Here is a 14,445-nt window from a genome sequence, read left to right on the forward strand (position 1 = left end):
CAGAAAATCAAGAACTTCTACATTCATTCTGATATATAAACCTTGCTGATAAAAGAAAAAAGGCTCACCTCCAGTTACAACTCCCAGGAGAATGGCAGCTATTATCCCCTATTGAGTTGGTACTTACCATATACAGCCTGAACAATTCATACAGAAAAATAAACCGTAACATTCCTGTTTATTATTACTTTAGCTGAGAGGTGGTGACATTAAACAGTTCTGCACTGCTGCTATCAATCAGCAGGCTGGTGATGTTCTCAGCATGGGACTAAGATTCCTTGGAAACCATGCTCATCAAAGCAACCAGCTGTCAGAATTCTTCAAATTAAACTGTTATTATGGTAGTATTCATTAGTCAGTTACTGACTATTAAGATATTTTTATATCGGCACCATTGACATTGGCTGTTGCTTTTTAATATGCAAGTTACATATAAACATGATTCAGTGGCTCGTGTGAGGATGACAGACTCTATTAGAGCTTGGTGTCCACTGTCTAAAGGCTGCAGCAAAGGGCTCCTGTCTCATCCATGCACACTTGAATTTCCCTGAGAAGTTGGATGTTTGTTCTGGTGGTTAGACTAGGGAGAAGGGTAGTAATAATACATTTCAACACTAGCATTTGCCCGGCAAAGTGATAGCTCAACATCAGAAATTACAACTCAAAGCTGTTTCTGAGCCCCTGATGACAGTGGTTTATGCTTCTCCAGCTTGATGGTTTGGATTTCCTTTTTGTCTGAGTTGCTAGGCACGTGTTTAACTTTTGCTTGAAATCCAGAATCAAACAAAGGATGTCAAATAGGGTGTGTAGAGAAGTAAAAAGGAAAATCAGATGCAAGCTCTGATAGGAGAAAAAATAGGAAAATACTTGGGTTCTTATTGATTTAAATAGTATCCTTGGCATTTAAAAGTTCTTAAGCTTTAGTTTTTAGTTTCAAGGCAAATTTGACCTAAGTAATTTTACTTCAACTAGAAAAGAATGTGTATTAAATACTTACTAGCCTAGAAAGAGCGATGTATTATTTACACACGGAGCACAAACTCCTTCATACATAGAAACCAAGATCTTCTAGGTTTCCCCTTCCCTCATGCTAATACTCATATGGCATATGGAACAATAGTCTGTTTTGTTGAAATGGAGAATATTTAGTCCAAATTGTTTATGTTGTAGATGAAGAGAGATTCAATGCATTAGGTCACTGGTGTCAGCCTTAATTTTGTTTTTCTCCTCTATTTTCAAAATCATCTTGGATCTCCCATTCCACCCAGAAGTCAAGCCATTTCCAGGTCCTCACATGCATGACGATGCCGACAGACTGAGTATAAACCATCTTTACCTCTGCTGCAAGGGAGTGTGGGATTAGTCATTTTCTTTGACCCAAATTCTGAGATCCCTATTTGAGATTCAACATCAGGGTAGGGCTTGATTTGGTGTGTAGGAGTCAGTGTGAACCACTGATATCACGTTAATAGCTTGTGAAAACCATTGATATCATGTTAATAGCTTGTGAAACCATTAACTTTCAGGAATTTTGCAAGCCATCAACATGTTAATGGCTTGAAATGATGGGCTATGGTTGGATGGACTCTTTACAACATGGAAACTGGCAAATACTACAAGTCAAGCAGTGTTGGTGGTTGTTTCTTCTGGAGATTTGTTTGTTCTCCATTTATTAGCACATGGCTGTTTTGCTGCTGAGTCTCTTTTGCAATGTTTAGAATGCAGGAGCAAAGTGAGTACTCTGCTAATGAGCATTGCCACAATCACTCCTGATAAATTCATCCAGCAAAGAGTTACCATATTTCAGGCACTTTGGCCACCTACCATTGTGCAGAACAAGTGAAAAATTTCAACCCACCATCTGCATGTAAACCTCAAGTCCTTAAGTCCTGCATCTGCATCTGACTGGAAGAAGGAAGACACTTTTGTAAATCTCTCAAAGGGACTCATAAAGCCATGGGAGTGTGGTTTGGGACCTGCAGCCCTGTGTTTGTCAAGAGTGCTACTTTTTATTAATTTCCTAGAGAGACCTGTGGGCTCTGCACTTACTGAAGACATGGAAATGAACAAGTCAAAGTTGTGATTTCACAGCTCACCTTCAAGGAAGGGGACAAAATGAACATGATTCAGGAAAATGATGATGCCTTGAAGCAAAGCTCTAAGGAGATGTGAGAGAGATGGAAGGTAGTGAGAGGGGGGCTGCTGTGGGTCAGGAGTTCAGAACAGGCCTCTCTGTGGTCTTGGGAAAGAGCACTGCAAAAGGAGAGCAAACGCCCAGTGTCCAGAGTGAGCTTGTGCTACTCAAGAACAGAAAACACCCAAGGTGACTGGAGGAGAGTAAGATACATAGAGAGGGGTATAAGATGGGAACAGTGAGGAGAACAGGGGCCTTTCTTGTCTATAGGATGGAATTTGGGTTTTATTCTATGTGTAGTGAGAAGCTACTGGAAAGATTTCAACAGAGAATAGTTTGCATTTTTTAAACACTCTGGCTTTTGTATGAAAATTAGACTGTAAGGAAACAAAAGTACACACAGGAGACCAGTTACAAGAATGAATCCTGCTGTCCTGCATCTGAGTGCACACTTCCCAAGACAGGGGTTCTTTGTGTGTTAATTTTTATTTATATTAGAATCTTGCCTCTGAAGCTCTCCTGGTAGTTACCACTCACAGCTCAAGGACCCAACTTCCACCTCTGTAAGCATTTGGTTTTCCTTGAATTGTTTCTAAATTATTTTTTATTAACTGTATATCATGGTGTATTTACTGAAATGATTTAAAAGGTAATTTAAGGAGCATGGGACAATGGAAATAGAGCACCAAGCATGGGGAAAATATGCCCCTTACATACCAAAATCAATTTGTTTGCAATCTCACCTAGGGTTGTTATGAAATAATAACTCTTTCAGGACTGAGACAGTCTTTTCTAAATTGGTATTTGTCCACTCTGGAAGCATGCTGATGTCATCTGAGGATTTTAAAAATACCTATGCCCAGGTGTAACCCCAAGAGTTTCTGATTTCATTGGTCTACGGGAGAATGAAGACATTGCAGTGTTTTTAAAGCTACCCAGATAATTCTAATGTATAACCATGGTTGAATATTATACTTCCGAGTGCCTGGGCTTTTGGCCAAGACAAAAGGAAAATTGGTTGACTCCATGTGGCACAAAAGCAGCATCACCTGTCTCCTTTGAGCCTGGAATCATGAATAGCAGCTCTGTTTTCTGTTTTGTTTTGTTTTCCCATGAAGAATAGACAGTTCATTATAGTTTAGGCCCCAAATAGTAAGAGACTATTTCTAGAACTTAGGGCATGAGCTAAGTAGAGATGTCATCCATCCCAAGAAAGAGATGTAAGCCGTCTCAAATACTAGATTTCTAGAAGTGAGTGTTTGCCATATAGAGACTGATTCTATTTTATTTTAATTCAGTGTAAAATACAAATCTGATGTGGAATAATGGGAGAGTCCCCTCCTATAATTCCAGCCACTCAGGTACTCAGATCTTAGAAGGAAACGTGTACCCAAATAAATGTCAAAAGAGCTCTCTCATGCTTTTAACCACCTGCCCCCAATATCTTGACCTTCCAGGGAAGGTCCCTGACCATCAGGGAATGATGCAAAAAAAAAAAAAGTTTGAGAGTTTCAGGAAAGGGGAAGAAAATGGGAAAAAGACATGCACTTCTCTCCTAATTTCCATCAAGCATTGTAAGGGACTTTCCCCAAATTATCTCACTTACTATCAAAATAACCCATTATTAATATCACCTCCATTTTGCAGTTGCTAAAACTGAGGCTTTCAATGTTAAGTGATTTTTTTTGGTCAAGATCCCACATCTAGAAAACAGCAGAGAAGGAATCAAATTCAAAATCCCATATTCTTTCATTGTACTATAGTTCTTTCTCAGATAAAATCAAGTGGGGCAAAGGTGCTTAGAACTGGGAAAACTGGAAAACAGATCATGGAAAATCTGGAAAATTAATAGAATGAAGAGAGACAAATGTCAAAAGCATTTTTCTTTCCTGTTCTTTCTAGAGAAGAGGTACTATATCAAGGTTTCCAAGGAGGAATTTCACATGGAATATGGAGGGATTCCTCAGCTACAAAAGCCTTCATGGAACAGGTCAGCAATGACATGGACTGCAAAATGTGGAAAAGAAGAGAGACAGGTTAGAAGCACATTACACCAAGGATCGGCAGATTGCTTTATGTGTTAAAAGACAACTCTTCCTTTTCCTCATCTCTCCCATAAAAGCATTGCAAAGACACTGACTTTGAAATGGATTTTTTTTTTCATTTTTTCTTTGTCCAACTATGACATTCAGGAAAAATTCCTGTCAGCTTCTATGTTTATTTTACATAAAAGCTCATTCATCATGGTGATACAGAAGAAAAGGTCTTTAGAACTTTTTCTTTTTTAATCCATAAAGGGATTTTGAGAGTTCTGCCGAGTGGACCTGTTCTTTCCCATGGAGCAAGCATTTGCTGAAATGAATCAAGGAAATGGAAGCCAGTATTTTCTACCTGCTGCAACCCACTCAACACGTTTATTTTGAGCACTTTGACACCTAGCTTCTAGTTAAACAATAATTTCATACAGAACTCCACTTTCCATTATGAAATCATTGTCATTGCTAAAGGGACAAAACAGCTTCTTCTCAACAAATAAAAATCTTGATTTTAGCCATTTACTCCAATCAGCAACTAACCTTCTGTCAAACTAAAAGAAATGCAGTGGCACACAGCTTTTCATAAAGGTTTATGAATACTTTCCAACATGTTGTTTTTTCAACGTTCTTCCAATGATTCTCTTTAAGGTTCTATCAAATTTCTAAGTCTTTAGGAAATCTTATGTGTCCTTATAAATGGCCAGTGGACGTCTGTATTCTGCCCATCCATGCAGTGTATATGGGCCTTTCTCTCTGTTTTATTTTGAGTTCCAAAGGCCAAAACAAAAAAAGTTGAACAAAAAGCAGTCACTGTTTGCGAAAGGTTGGGATGATATCAGAGGCTGCCAATCGGGTTATCTGTTAGGGAGGCTGTTTGAATCCTGCCGCCTCCTTGGTTTCCTGGTGTAAAGGCTGCTGTAGCCCTTTTGTGCACTTGGGGAAATTTTTATTCTTTGCATTGTCATATCTGTGAAATAGAACTGTTTGATGACAACACTGCTGTGAAGTAGAAGGTAACCTTTGCTTCACTATCAGGCAACTGGGGAAATGCAGTCGTATCTCAGGGCTAAGAGTGATGTCATTAAAAGGCAAGGCTGTTAAAAGAGAAACACAAAACATGGACTTCCACTGCATTCTCCCTAGTAGGAAGACATTCCATCCGGGAACAAATGGCATGACTGGGTAGGACTACTCCTGGAGTTCCAGTGCCACGCTGGGACAAGAGGCATTGACAGCTGCCAGGAAACCAAACTGTGACGTAATGCAAGTATATCATGATGCAGTTGTGTTTCCTCTCTTTTTGTTTCGTTGCCCTAAGCAAGAGAACTTTATAAATAAAACCCCAAGGCAGAGGACCAAACTTGGTGTTGGAGACTTTAATTTTCCAAATTAGTAACCATTCTAAACCATAACGTCTAGCTCAGGGTTTGAGCTGGTACTCTTCTTATCTTAACCTAATATAGAAGCATCTCTTCTTTGGGGGAATGCCTGGGTATCCATAAAAAGGTGACCATAAAGTTTCTGTTTATATGCTGCTATATTCTGAATAATAACTTTTCTTAAGTGTGTGCTATATTCTTAAGCTCAGTATTAGAGAAAATTTTAACTATTGCTCTTACCAGCAGTATGATAGTTTAATTACTAAGTCATGTCTGACTCTCGCAACCCCATGGACTCTGGCAGGGAGTCTGCCAGGCTCCTCTGTCCATGGGATTTTCCAAGCAAGAATACTGAAGTGGGTTGCCATTTCCTTCTCCAAGGGATTTTCCTGACCCAGGGATAGAACCCCAGTCTCTTGCATCACAGATGGATTGTTTACTGACTGAATTACCAGTGAAGCCAGGCAGGTACTAAAGACCACTTTTTTAGCTGCCGTTTCCATTATTTGAGGATCAATTGTTCTGATTCTAGGCAACTCTGGTATCTTCAGTGATTTATTATTCACTTTGTGAATTTTTTTGACCCTTTCTTTGTTTCCTTTCTCTCTCCCACTGCATTATCTTTACTTCACCATTCACTCTTACACTCTTATCTTTCCAAATAGAGATCAAGAATATAGGGCTGAAGCCAGGCAGCGTGACTCCTTGGGAAAATGGATGAGGACTGGATGGGTGAGGAAGTACTGGGAATTCTTGGCTGAAATGCAGTTTTAGAATTTTCTATGGATTTTATTATCTCTGCTCTTATTCTTTCCCATCCAAAATTATAATTGAAATATAACAGTTTTATGTATCTGCATCTGGATATAATGCAGTCTGTGCACTCTGCCTATAAAGATGCTTGGATTGGTAAAACATCTGGAGAAAAAGAGGGGTTTTGATATTATCTAAACTTTGGATGTTGTCATTTTTTTATTTGCCTATCCAGTGTTTATAAAAGAATAAGATTTTCCACATTGTTGATAGAAATTGTATATTGAAATCATATGGAGATCTTTTTTCAAAGTACACATGTACCATGTCCAAGCCTGGAGATTCTAATTTAGTTTTCTGTGTTGGAGATCAGGCCTGTATGCTTTTTAAAACTTTTCAGGTGATTCTGAACTAGGCCTCTAACTGAAAACCAATAGGGTGAAGACAAATTAATTTTTATGTGTTTTCTGTGATGGTATTACTTTGACTCATAAAAAAAAAAAAGTCACTACTTCTCTACTATCCATTTTTAAAAGAATCCTCTGGAGGTTGTTTATATTATTTTTATTTACATACACATTTCCATAGGTGAAATTTTTAAAAGCTCCACTCTACTGAGTTACATGCTGCAATCCTGATTGCTATATTCATTTTAGTCAGCAAATAGAATTCTCAATCTCACCAATTAGAAAACAGACATAAAAATACCTGTGATAAGATGCTTAACTATGGATCATCGAAAAAGCAAGAGAGTTCCAGAAAAACATCTATTTCTGCTCCATCGATATGCCCAAGCCTTTGACTGTGTGGATCACAATACACTGTGGAAAATTCTGAAAGAGATGGGAATACCAGACCACCTGACCTGCCTCTTGAGAAACCTGTATGCAGGTCAGGAAGCAACAGTTAGAACTGGACATGGAACAACAGACTGGTTCAAAATAGGAAAAGGAGTATGTCAAGGCTGTGTATTGTCACCCTGTTTATTTAACTTATATGCAGAGTACATCATGAGAAACGCTGGGCTGGAGAAAGCACAAGCTGGAATCAAGAATGCCCGGAGAAGTATCAATAACCTCAGATATGCAGATGACACCACCCTTATGGCAGAAAGTGAAGAAGAACTAAATACTCTCTTGATGAAAGTGAAAGAGGAGAGTGAAAAAGTTGGCTTAAAGCTCAACAGTTAGAAAACTAAGATCATGGCATCTGGTCCCATCACTTCACAGAAAACAGATGGGGAAACAATGGCTGACTTTGTTTTGCGGGGGCTCCTAAATCACTGCAGAAGGTGATTGCAGCCATGAAATTAAAAGACAGTTACTCTTTGGAAGGAAAGTTATGACCAACCTAGACAGCATATTGAAAAGCAGAGATATTACTTTACCAACAAAGGTCTGTCTAGTCAAGGCTATGGTTTTTCCAGTAGTCATGTATGGATGTGAGAGTTGGACTACAAAGAAAGCTGAGCACAGAAAAATTGATGCTTTTGAACTGTGGTGTTGGAGAAGACTCTTGAGAGTCCCTTGGACTGCAAGGAGATCCAACCAGTCCATCCTAAAAGAAATCAGTCCTCAGTGTTCATTCGAAAGACTGATGTTGAAGCTTAAATTCCAGTACTTTGGCCACCTGATGAGAAGAGCTGACTCATTTGAAAAGACCCTGATGCTGGCAAAGATTGTGGGCAGGAGGAGAAGGGGATGACAGAGGATGAGATGGTTGGATGGCATCACTGACTCGATGGACATGTTTGGGTAGACTCTGGCAGTTGGTGATGGACAGGGAGACCTGGCGTGCTGCGATTCATGGGGTCTCAAAGAGTCAGACACGACTGAGCGACTGAACTGATAGTAAACCAAAGATTGGATTATACATCAGAAATATGGGTCTGATCACATCTGTGCCCTTACCTCTAGGGCTCAGTATCTGCATTGGTTAAATGCAGAGTTGGTTAAGGTAAGCCCTGGGGTCCTCTTTGGCTTCAGCATTATGGGATGCCATTTACATTCTAGTCCTGTGTGAAATGGACTGGCAGTTGCTAACTGAAACAAATGCATGAGGAGTTGCCTTTGCTGCTTTCCAGAGGACCACTGTAGCTATGGAGCCAGGAGTACCCAGGAGCTACCCTTTCCCTGTGCCATCTGCCCCAGCCAGGAATGGTTTGGTCCACATAACGTGTTATCTAGGTAGTGGGCCTTAGACTGTCAGATTGCCTGTCAATTTCAGTTCCTTTGGATTCATGACCCTTAAAGGTATTAGTATCAGACTTTATTTTTTGGGGCTCCAAAATCACGGCAGATGGTGGCTGCAGCCATGAAATTAAAAGATGCTTACTCCTTGGAAGAAAAGTTATGACCAACCTAGATAGCATATTCAAAAGTAGAGACATTACTTTGCCAACAAAGGTCCGTCTAGTCAAGGCTATGGTTTTTCCATTGATCATGTATGGATGTGAGAGTTGGACTGTGAAGAAGGCTGGGTGCCAAAGAATTGATGCTTTTGAACTGTGGTGTTGGAGAAGACTCTTGAGAGTCCCTTGTACTGCAAGGAGATCCAACCAGTCCATTCTGAAGGAGATTAGCCCTGGGATTTCTTTGGAAAGAATGATGCTAAGGCTGAAACTCCAGTACTTTGGCCGCCTCATGTGAAGAGTTGACTCATTGGAAAAGACTCTGATGCAGGGAGGGATTGGGGACAGGAAGAGAAGGGGACGACGGAGGATGAGATGGCTGGATAGCATCACTGACTTGATGGACATGAGTCTGAGTGAACTCCAGGGGTTGGTGATGGACAGGGAGGCCTGGCGTGCTGCAATTCATGGGGTCGCAAGGAGTTGGACACAACTGAGCAACTGAACTGAAAGGTATTAGTTGCCTGAATTACTGACTGATGATGACTGTCATGTATACACAATTAACTCTTAGTTTCACTAGCCCTAAAATGAGACCCATATGTTGCTAATCTACACATGTGTGTTAGTCTGTCTTCCTACAGTGGAATCACAATCAGGTACTTCAAATGAGATGTAGACTGGTGATTTTTAAGCACTTTGGCAGTCATGCAGAATTTCCACTCCATTGACTGATCTGTACCACACTTAGTAATGCCTATCTTTTACATATGATTTTACAACCATTTACAAGAGATTGAGCATAGAGAAGTACACTTTCTTTTTTTTCTTTGCCAAACCATACTTAAATTACCCTTGATTAAGAGTTTTTCTCTAGTTTTTCCTCTGGGTATTTGTTACAAACAACTTTTCTACTAAATAAAAATCTTTTTAAAAAATGCTGTACATAGTTAAATATAATACATCACACATACTTATATGTGATTCACAAGAATAGTTGCTTTTTTGTGCATCTTTTTTGTCGTGTAAAATAGATACTCACTGAATTACTTCCTTTAATTTTGGAATGCCCACCATTTCTTTAATATGGTGTTGAATGAGACTTGCATGGGTATATTGTAGACCTAATAGTAATCTCTCCATTTAAACACATGTCACAAACTTTTGCTCTTAGAATCCTTCAGAGTAGTTTACTTTTAAAGTAGGAAGAAATAAACTATTTTCTATATCATACTTCCTGAGAGTTTTAAACCATTGAAGCAACAATATCTATTCTTTGTTTGTACTGGTGGTTCAGATGGAAAATAATCTATCTGCAATGCAGGAGACTTGGATTCAAATCCTGGGTCAGGAAGATCCCCTGGAGAAGGGTCTGGCAACCCACTCCAGTATTCTTGCCTGGAGAATTCCATGGACAGAGGAGCCTGATGGGCTAAAGTCCATGGGGTTGCAAAGAGTCAGATACCACTGAGCAGCTAACACACCCACCCCCTCTAAATAATAGTTCTCAGCATTCTACATGTGTCAGTACCCTAGACTATCACACACTTTTCTTACCTGCCCAAATGTCTACCTATTGTATCTTCATACATTCAATGAACACCCAATGAGTATCTACTCTGGATTAGCTCTTTACAAGGCAATAAGGGAGAAGCAGTGGGAAAGAAGACACTGTCCCGATGGAGCAAGGAAGACTAATTAATTAGTAAAGAAGTACTAATGAATGAGTAAAGAAGATACTTAAGAGCATATTAAATACTATAAAGGAAAATACTTATGATCTGATACAGACTAGGGGATTATTTTGTATTGGGAAGTGAGAGAAAGCTGTACTGAGAAGGTGGCAATGTAAATTGGACTTTAATAAAAAAAAAAAAAAAAAAAGGAAGCCAGAGGTGATGTAGAGAAAGAGAATCTAAGCTGTGGGAAGAGTAAAGGCTGAGACACCAAGACTGCCACAAATGTGGTGCATTTGAAGGAAGAAAAGTCAGTGGTGTGAGCAAGATGAAGAATGGAGAAAAACATCTGAGAGAAAAGTGAGTTGTGGCAGAAAAACTGGACTTTATTCTACAGGCAAATGTAAGTTACAGAGTATTAATCTGCATGCAGTGGGGAGTCCTGAAAGGTAGCACTTGGTTTATATTTTTAAAATTAGCTACTGCTTGGAAGTTGGATTATAGGGAGCAACAGTAGAAGGAAATCAGCTAGGAGGAAACTATTGTCTTTATTATGGGATACTTACGAAGCACAGAGAGGAGTCTTATATGTTCTAAGTATTCAGTAAATGTTAGACATCATTGTGATTTGTCTGCTTTCTTCTCTTTCCTGTTTTTTGTTCTTCTTATGATGAGTATCATTCTCATTGTCATTATTTCCATAGTCCGTTTGGGAGATGATGGTGGCTTGAACTAGAGGTTTAGGGCTGGAGACAAAAGGACAAAGTGGATGGATTTGGAAAAAGTTTGGGGTTCCTATACATCTTTTGAAGCCCAGATTTAGTCCTAACTCCTCATAACATTTCCCTGATCAATCACATTTCCTCAGTTAGCTATTAAATCATCATGAATCTACTTCTAGTCAGTTTTGTCTCTAAAACTCATTAGGTAAAGAAAGGATTTGTGAAATGCTTTGAGAATTCTGAATCCCAGGTTCAACTCTAAATATCTTTATTCTGAAGAAGGAAGAAATCTGTATTTCAAAACGTATGCTCCAGGTGATTCAAATTACGGTGGCTTGTCTACCCAACCTGGAGAAATACCAGTCCAAAGTTTGGAAAAGAGAATAAGATGGGAGATAAGAGATTTGGGAGTGTATGTATAGGTAGCAATGAAAGGGCTTTTCTGGTGGCTCAGCAGTAAAGAATCCATCTCCCAATGAAGGCGATATGGGTTTGATCCCTGGATCAGGAAGATCCCCTGGAGAAGGCAATGGCAACCCATTCCAGTGTTCTTGCCTGGGAAATCTCATGGATAGAGGAGCCTTGCGGGCTACAGTACATAGGGTTGCAAAAGTGTCAGACATGACTTAGTGACTGAATAACAACAACAATGCAATGAAAACCATGAGCGTGGCTGCAACTGACTGAGGATAATGTGTAGAGGGAACAAAGTAGACCTAGAACTAAGCCTTGCGGGGGGAGCCTTTGAAAGAGAATGAGGAGAAAGAAAGCTGAAAGCTGTATCAGTGACGCCTAAGAGCAGAATTTCAAAAAAGTACGGTCATACATTCATTCCTAGGAAATGCTATTAGAAAGCCTTCTCTGTGCTAGGCACTGGAACACAGCAAAGAACAAAACAGACAAACATCCCTGTTTCTGTAGAATGTTAGTCAAATGAAACCAAATGGCCTGAAAACCTCAAAATAGAAAAGAGAGTTTTAAGGACTGTTAGGTAGATGCCCAAATTGCAGAGGTTTGGGAAATGAGTAGGAGATGAAAATGTGGAAACAGAAAATGTGATTTATACGTTCTAAATAGCCCTAAAGGGGAGAAAGGAACCAAGCTCTATATAGCCTCTCCCTGCAACTCATTAGAGGAAATGCATGACCTCAGGGACAAAGAAGTGAAAACCTAATTTTGAACTCTAGCACACAAAATTATAGATGTTGAAAGAGCTAAAATATCTTCAAGTGACCTGGAATCTAGAAGAACAAAAATAGAACCCTTTGCAGAATGGTCCAAAAAACTAGCAAATAACAAAGACAATCTGTTGGTTTCTAGAAGAGAGAAAAAATTTTGTAAGATTTTTTGGACTAATAAAGAATGAAAATGCATGAATTAAAAGTAGTCAAACATTAAAATTATGAGATTGCTATTCTGCGAAATATTTTATCCATATAAAAATAGAGGCAGAAAGGAATTTAAGACAAATATAAAACTGTGTGACTCACACTCATTTCCTCCTTTCCTGATTGATTTCTTCCTGCTCTTTTCCTCAGAAACTGAAAAGTGCACCTCAGGTCAGAGAAACCAGTTGAAAGTCCAGAACTATGTTCATTGTTAAAATCTGTAATATTAAGTAGAGGTGCAGATATGTCATTTATTCCAAACTCTGAAGACCTAAATGCTGTTTCCCAATGGCACAATTAGATACTCGTGTATTGGGGTACAATTTCTAGTTAATAAAATTGATTATTTCCAAGTATACATTAAAGATTATTTATCTCAATTTTTTCATGATTAATATTACATGAATCAAAATTCCAAAATTTTTTGGAGTGTGTAGTATATTCAGCATAATAATATTTGGTTGGAAACCAGCCTGGAAACTAAATTTATGAAAACTATCAGGAAAATTTTCAGATGAACCAATGATTCAAAGACAAACAATAGACTCACACAAAATCAAAAAAGAAAGACTAGGAAATTTTATTTCTAATTATGGAATAAAAATACTTTGTTTTCTACATAATATAAAACCTAGATATCATAGGGGAGTCTGACTAGATAAAATTTTTAAATAGTAATAATAAAAATAATTAGCATAAGTTAAGTGAGAAAAACAGAAGAAACACTTGCAATCATTATGACAAAGAACTAACTTAACTTCCAAAAGTACATACATTAAGAAAAGGAGAAATGATCCAATAGGAAAATATGATAGGGACTTCATAGTAAAATATATATATATATAATTGTTAATAAAATTGATATAAAGATGTATTTATTCAGTTGTTTTGTTTTTTTTTTTTTGCTATAGTCATGGTTTATTGCAGAGAAAGGATACAAATTAAAATCATCAGGTGGGATGAACTGGGAGATTGGGATTGACATATATAAAACATATAACTAACGAGAACCTACTATATAGCCCAGGGAACCCCACTCAGTCCTCTGTGGTGACCTAAATGGGAAGGAAATCCAAAAGAGGGTGTGTGTGTGTGTGTGTGTGTGTGTGTATATACACACACATGATTTACTTTGCTATTCAGTAGAAATTAACACAACATTGCAAAGCAACTATACTCCAATAAAATTTTTTTTCTGATATGGTTTTTAATTTTATTTTATTTTTGAACTTTACATAATTGTATTAGTTTTGCCAAATATCAAAATGAATCCGCCACAGGTATACATGTGTTCCCCATCCTGAACCCTCCTCCCTCCTCCCTCCCCACACCATCCCTCTGGGTCGTCCCAGTGCACTAGCCCCAAGCATCCGGTATCGTGCATCGAACCTGGACTGGCATAATTAAACTATTACAACTACATGAGCTTAGGGTACTGTTATTACTCCAATTTTCAAAAAATAGCTAATTGTCCTACCACTATTTTCATAAAAGCTCCCCTAATCCCCACTGATTTGTAATGCTACAGATATTATATAGTAAATTTTCCCATATCAATTGGACTGTTTCTACACTCTTGTTTCTTTCATATTTATTCCTGAACAAATGCTACAATTACTTCATTACTATTACTTCATGATACCTTGATAGCTGATAAACAAAGTTTCATCCTTGATAATCTTCTGCAGAACTTTTCAACTATTTTAGGTACTTTTGCACTTTTATTAAACTTCAGAGAATTGAAAACATTTTTCTGTCCCACAAAACATCTAACAGGAAAATGAGATTATATCCTCTCCATGATCACAGTCATAGCAATGCATTTGTTTAGGTCTTCTATAATTTTCTTCAATACTGTTTACAATTTTCTCTGTATATCCTAAGATGTTTTGTTAGAATTATTACAGTTACATCAGATTTTCTAACTACCTTTTTCTCATGAATAAAAAGTTAAACAACTCTTACCCTTCCTTATATATCTGGGTATCTCTAAGACTTGACACCTGT

At 38.3% G+C, this 14,445-nt stretch overlaps 1 long non-coding RNA gene across 3 annotated transcripts in view; it reads left to right on the forward strand.

The window, feature by feature from the left end:
* Positions 1-14,445, forward strand: part of LOC139184119 (uncharacterized) — a 347,246-nt gene that overhangs the window by 26,380 nt on the left and 306,421 nt on the right. The window contains exon 3 of one of the 3 annotated variants that reach the window (XR_011567592.1): positions 4,037-8,815. The exons of the other annotated variants lie outside the window; for them this stretch is intronic. This is a non-coding gene — a long non-coding RNA (uncharacterized lncRNA). Of the gene's footprint in view, positions 1-4,036; positions 8,816-14,445 lie in introns of those variants that run through there. 3 annotated transcript variants of the gene reach the window in all.

This window comes from Bos indicus, chromosome 7 (assembly GCF_029378745.1).
Source record: "Bos indicus isolate NIAB-ARS_2022 breed Sahiwal x Tharparkar chromosome 7, NIAB-ARS_B.indTharparkar_mat_pri_1.0, whole genome shotgun sequence".
Taxonomy (NCBI): Eukaryota; Metazoa; Chordata; class Mammalia; order Artiodactyla; family Bovidae; genus Bos; species Bos indicus.